The sequence below is a fragment of the Schistocerca americana genome, chromosome 1, assembly GCF_021461395.2.
Source record: "Schistocerca americana isolate TAMUIC-IGC-003095 chromosome 1, iqSchAmer2.1, whole genome shotgun sequence".
Taxonomy (NCBI): Eukaryota; Metazoa; Arthropoda; class Insecta; order Orthoptera; family Acrididae; genus Schistocerca; species Schistocerca americana.
Genome location: NC_060119.1, coordinates 935,542,996 through 935,548,995, shown reverse-complemented (window position 1 = coordinate 935,548,995; position 6,000 = coordinate 935,542,996).

Below are 6,000 nucleotides of genomic sequence, written 5' to 3'. Positions count from 1 at the left end.
ACTTCCCACCAACACCAACCTATCCGAACTCCGGAGATGGGAACTTGCCCTTCAGTACATCCTCTCTTCTCGTCATCCGCCAGGCCTCAATCTCCGCTAATTTCAAGTTGCCGCCACTCATACCTCACCTGTCTTTCAACAACTTCTTTGCCTCTACACTTCTGCCTCGACTGACATCTCTGCCCAAACTCTTTGTCTTTAAATATGTCTGCTTGTGTCTGTATGTGTGGATGGATATGTGCGTGTGTGCGAGTGTATACCTGTCCTCCCTAAGGTAAGTCTTTCCGCTCCCGGGATTGGAATGACTCCTTACCCTCTCCCTTAAAACCCACTTCCTTTCGTCTTCCCCTCTCCTTCCCTCTTTCCTGATGAGGCAACAGTCTGTTGCGAAAGCTTGAATTTTGTGTGTATGTTTGTGTTTGTTTGTGTGTCTATCGACCTGCCAGCGCTTTTGTTCGGTAAGTCACCTCATCTTTGTTTTTATATATAATTTTTCCCACGTGGAATGTTTCCTTCCATATTATATATATATATATATATATATATATATATATATATATATATATATATATATATATATATATATATATAAGGTACGTGATACAAGTTATTAATATGACACTCGAAAGCCCTATCTCAATTATAGAAGGAGTAAAGGTTTAAAGGTTTACTTGAGGTATTGAGTGATTTACATACACATAAACATATGGAAAATATTGATGAGCTTGCAAGCATTCTTCTTTGAAGCTGCTTAACACACACAACTGCAACATTGTTCTTTCTGCCTACATTGTCTCAGCTCTGCAGGCCAACTGGGCTGAAGTGTCATGATTGGTGGAAGGGATGAGAGGAAAAAGGAGGTAAGAGAGGAGAGGAGGGAGGGTGATTGATCCTTGGGAGGGAGAGGCAACAAGGAAATAGAATAGAAATTTGGCACTAGTGAGCTTACCCTAGTGATGGAAAGGAGAGTGGCATACAGTAAAGTGAAGGAGAGGATAGGTAGTGAGAGTGAAGAAGTGGGAGTGAAATAGAACAGAGAAAATAGAAAATATCAGGGTAGATTAATGGGTTGAAATGGGAAGCATACAGTCAGGTGGTAGTGAGAAGTGGGAGTGAAATAGAACAGAGGAAGATAGAGAAAATGGAAAATGTCAGAGTAGATTAATGGATTGAAATGGGAAATGTGGGGTCAGATGGTATTGGCTGGGGACTAGCAACAATTGTGGTCATGCGCACTGAGGTATTACAGAAAGATAAGTAAAGATTGATTTTAATCTATATGTTTGCGACAAGGAAAACTCCCCTTTGCACCTCCCTCAGATTTAATGGTAAGATGGCCCAGTGGATGGCCTGTCAAAAACTGAATACAGGCCAAGCATGGAAACAGGAAGAAGGTGTACTGAACTGTGAAAAAAGGAGCAAAATAGAAACACTGAACAGTCCAAGCTCAAGATGTGCAGCATTAAGTGAACTGGGGTGGTGGTTATGCGCCCATGATGTTGGACTCAAAAGTGGGAGATCTGTGTGCAAATCTCCCTCATGCCCCCATCTTTTCTTTTTTTCCCCACAAAATTATTAACTTTCCCAGTCATTGACACATCTATTCTCTTTCTGTAGTCTTGGCAATTATCATACTATACATTGGTTATAGAATATGAATATGTAGTAGGAGTATATCAGCATTGCAAGTAAATGTGATGAATAGTGAGAGCAGGCAAGATGCTGCGTAGACATCTCACAGAAATGAAAACAACAAATAAATGAGTGTGAACTATGCTACAACAAATGAATTCAAGAGTCAAAACTTCCAAAATGGAACACAAGAGTAGGGATGTAAATTGACTACAGAGGACTGCGGAGAGAGGACTACTGTTGACGGAGCTGCCTGGTTGGCGGTGGATTGTTTGTGCTTTTGGTTGTGGGGGTGTTAGATACATAAGTGATATTCTGTGGGCAATATGAGTCCAGCAAATATGGCTCATGACTTGCATAACAAGATCCATGAACATTTTCCAAACTTTAAGGATCTACAAGTTCGTTAAGCTGTTGGATGATTGTGTAATATTTGTATGATTATTTCCTACATTTGTTGATAAATAGTAAGTTTGGTGATGAAGGTACATTGCTGATTGCTGCAGGACTGTATGCACCGGATGAAGAGAATGTTGATGATTCATACAAAGAACATGAAGAAGAGATGCTGCGACGTCAATCTGACATCATTTTGTTGAGTTACATGTAGGAAATATTCTAATATAGAATACCATCCAAAGCAATTAAATGATGCAACCATAGGTTACAGAGTGAAGAAGTTTAAAGGGATGGAGGAACAAGATGGAACCCAAAGACATTTCAGTGAATTAGGAAACCATGTACACCAACAATTTATTCAAGCCAGCAATGAATTAAGTGCAGCGCATGATAAACCGTTACAAATTTGGGGTTTGCATTATGCTAAACGAGTCATTCTAGACTTTAAGACTTCACCTAATTGACTACTGACTTTCGAAAGGAAATAAAAAATTATGAGTGGAAATATTACCAAATATGTGAGCAAAAACTATGCAAAATGTGGGAAGAACTTGTAGATTTTTCCATGAAGTTTGTTAAGGCAAGTAAAGTCAAATTTCAACAGTATGAAGATGCGTATGTCATCAACACAGCTCAGTCCAGTTTTAATGATGAAATGGAATCAATCCACATATCATTAGTAGGAGAAATGTAGTATAGACCAGCTGTATGCCACCTCCCACAGTTACAACATACTGCATGCCCTTAACAAAGCAGGATTTATTTTACTTACACTTTACTTGTGTTTATATGAAATAAGTGGTTTATTTGGACTGCAAGTTCAGCAGCAGATGAATGGAGTACTTGCACAAATCCCTAATGGCATTGTGAATTGCAGTGCATCAGGTAAAATGGAGGAAAGACTAGTGGAAGATTTTAATGAATGTGTTATTGCTCCTTAACTGCACAAAGATTTTGCTTTACTCACTGACAGCCATACAGGACAGAAGCCCAAGCTCTCACACATAATCAACTTTGCTGTCTAAGTTACAGGACATGTTCAGATTTGCTTGGACATATGTAGGATTTGATGTACTTGCGTAAAACTCCAAAAACATTAAAAACCTATTTTTTGATAGAACACAGGAAAAACTGTGGTATTATGAAACTGTTACAACATTTGTTACACTTTTGTGATAAACTATTACGTTTTCATAATTTCTTTGGTAGTGATCACATTCACATTCTTATGAACACCTAAATCAGGGAAGGGGCATATCTCAGTCTCTCACCAGACATACAAGTTAGGTCTGTTCATAAGAGTTTCCTATTATATGACACACATACTTTCACCAGTGTGATGTATGTCACACCAGACGGGTTTTCCAGTGGGAGATTCAGCTGACTTTTTGTCTTGTCATCTGAACATGCAGTTCCCATTTCAGAGCCACTTCCTTTCAGATGCTAATAGAGTAGTTTTGGGGAATCAACTTTCATTGTAGGTCTCTTCCTTATGCCTCACACTTGCAAATGGACATTACACCATGACACAGACACAAATTTGAATGCAGTGAACAGCTGGACAGTTTGTAATTTTCTGATATATATATCCCTCGAGGAAGGGAGATTTGAACATGGATCTCTCACCTTGCAGCCTAACACCATGACCACATAACCAGAATTTCATGGCTCTTCCAATTCACTCAATGCTGCACATCTTGAGCTCGGACCATTTACTGTTTCTATTTTACTACTTTTTTCACAGCTCAGTAGCCCTTCTTCCTATTTTCATGATTGATTTGTGTTCAGTTTTTGATGGGCTATCCGCTGGGCCATCCAGCCACTAACTCTGTGGGGAGTGCAATGGGGAGGTTCCCTTGGAAAGTCTATGTTGGGGGAGGGGAGGTGTGGTGTATGGGTGGAGTTTTATGGCATAGAGTGTGAAACAACGATTGAAGTTATGCAGGTTATGCTCAGCAGCATTTTCTGCCCTGGGAGAACTTCGTTCTTATTCCATCTTCCAGATGTGTGTACCTGAAAGATGGTGGAATTCTCTAACTGTAATGAAAACTTAAAGAAACACAAAATTTTGCTCTTGTTCACAGTTGGGTGGTGGCTTATCATCAGGATAGCTGACTGATGGGCATACCTATGTGAAAGGCCATCCAAAATTTACAGAAATGTTTGAATGTGATGTGACAACTTTCATAGGTGGTCTTGCTTCTGATAGGCTGTGTTGGCGATGGAATGAAATAAGACATGCTGGGTCAGTGCATAGGACAGGTCTTGCACTTGATTTTCACAGGTACCTTTCCCATATGACAATGGCTTAGGGGTAGTTTTAACATAAGAATAGGTCAGTATAGAAAGGCAGAACATACCGTAATTCCACTGTAGTAAGTGGTTCTGAGATGACCGTACTATGTATATGTGTTTCCCTATTAACATTTTATGAGGGATGGAGGTTGGTGGAATTTTATGACTTGGGGACTGTTATGAAAGGAGGGATTGCATTCAGAAAAGGTAATTTTTATGGTCAAGCCATTTGGGAAAGGGGGGGGGGGGGGAGAAGTGGGAATAATCACATGTGTTCAGCAGTATTGAAGAGGATGGGGACTGAGTTTTAGCTAGGGATAGGAAACCTTTATGAATTGCATAAATAGATGGGAATGATTAAAGATGAAATGTAGTTACAAGGAGAGAAAAATAAAGGAAAACAAAGTCTGGGAGTGACAATTGGTGAAAGGCAGGGGGGGCAGGGGGAGGGAGTGGGGGGGAGGGGGAGGGGAAGGGAGTATGGGAGGCAAAAGTGAGATTTATATGTTAAAAGGAATATCAAAAAGTAAAAACACCAAGAAATGCACAAAATATAAAAATAAACAAGTGAAACAGCTGTAAAAGGATGTGTGCAAAACAGTTTAATGTTTGTATCATAGGCATATTCTACTCTGTCAGAGGCAGGGCTACCTTTGGAAACAACCAAGGCATATACTAAGCCCTTTAAGTGAGCATGATCATCAAGCAGCTGTCCACTGTGATGAATGCCCACCACCAAATTGTGACAAACTGTACAGTTCACTATCCAGTGGTGAAACATCCTGCTGAGCACAATATGCCCATCAATGAATTCTTTATAATATCTGCCATCTGAAATCACTAACCCCCTTCCTCCACAAAAAAAGGAAAAAATCAGCCTTCTTAAAAATGAAGAAGGGATTCTTCTTGCAGCTCATCCTGTGACTCCTCAGTTCTTCCTGGTCTCAATCTCTGTGGCTCCCATGCACACGCACACAGCACACACACACACACACACTCTCTCTCTCTCTCTCTCTCTCTCTCTCTCTCTCTCTCTCTCTCTCTTGCACTTGCATCAATCCCACTATAATTTCTGTGGCAATTGAACTTAGAATTTAATAGAAGTTTAAAAACATCATTTTTTGCAAAACTACTGTTGCAGGAACAACACAGAAGGATGCCAACACAGAATATGACATCACTAAAACCTTAGAAGAGAAACTACAGAAAACTCTCAAATTGCAGTCTTCTATATTCCACATGCATAATGAAATGACTCAGAGGTAACTACATATTATGAAAACTATGATTGTAGGAGAACATCATAATGTACAATTTATTGCAGAGGTATGTATTCAGTTCTGTTGATACAACACCACAATTTTGCTTCAGTTACACTCTGAATATGTCAGACTGGACATATAACACGAGCTTTATACACACAGTGATTGTCACATAAAACTTACTCAATACCCTGACATGCCCCCTAAAACAAATCTTTTTTTTATCTACTGTTTATTTCATTGCATTACATTATCTTATATTTCATGCACTGTATTTCATAAATCTGATGGATAAAATAAATGTTATTGGATTATAACATACTTAATATTAGCACTAAAGTATTATAATCTTTCATAAAATGAAATAATTTATTTTCATGTGTTGGTTGGTTGTTTGGGGAAGGAGACCAGA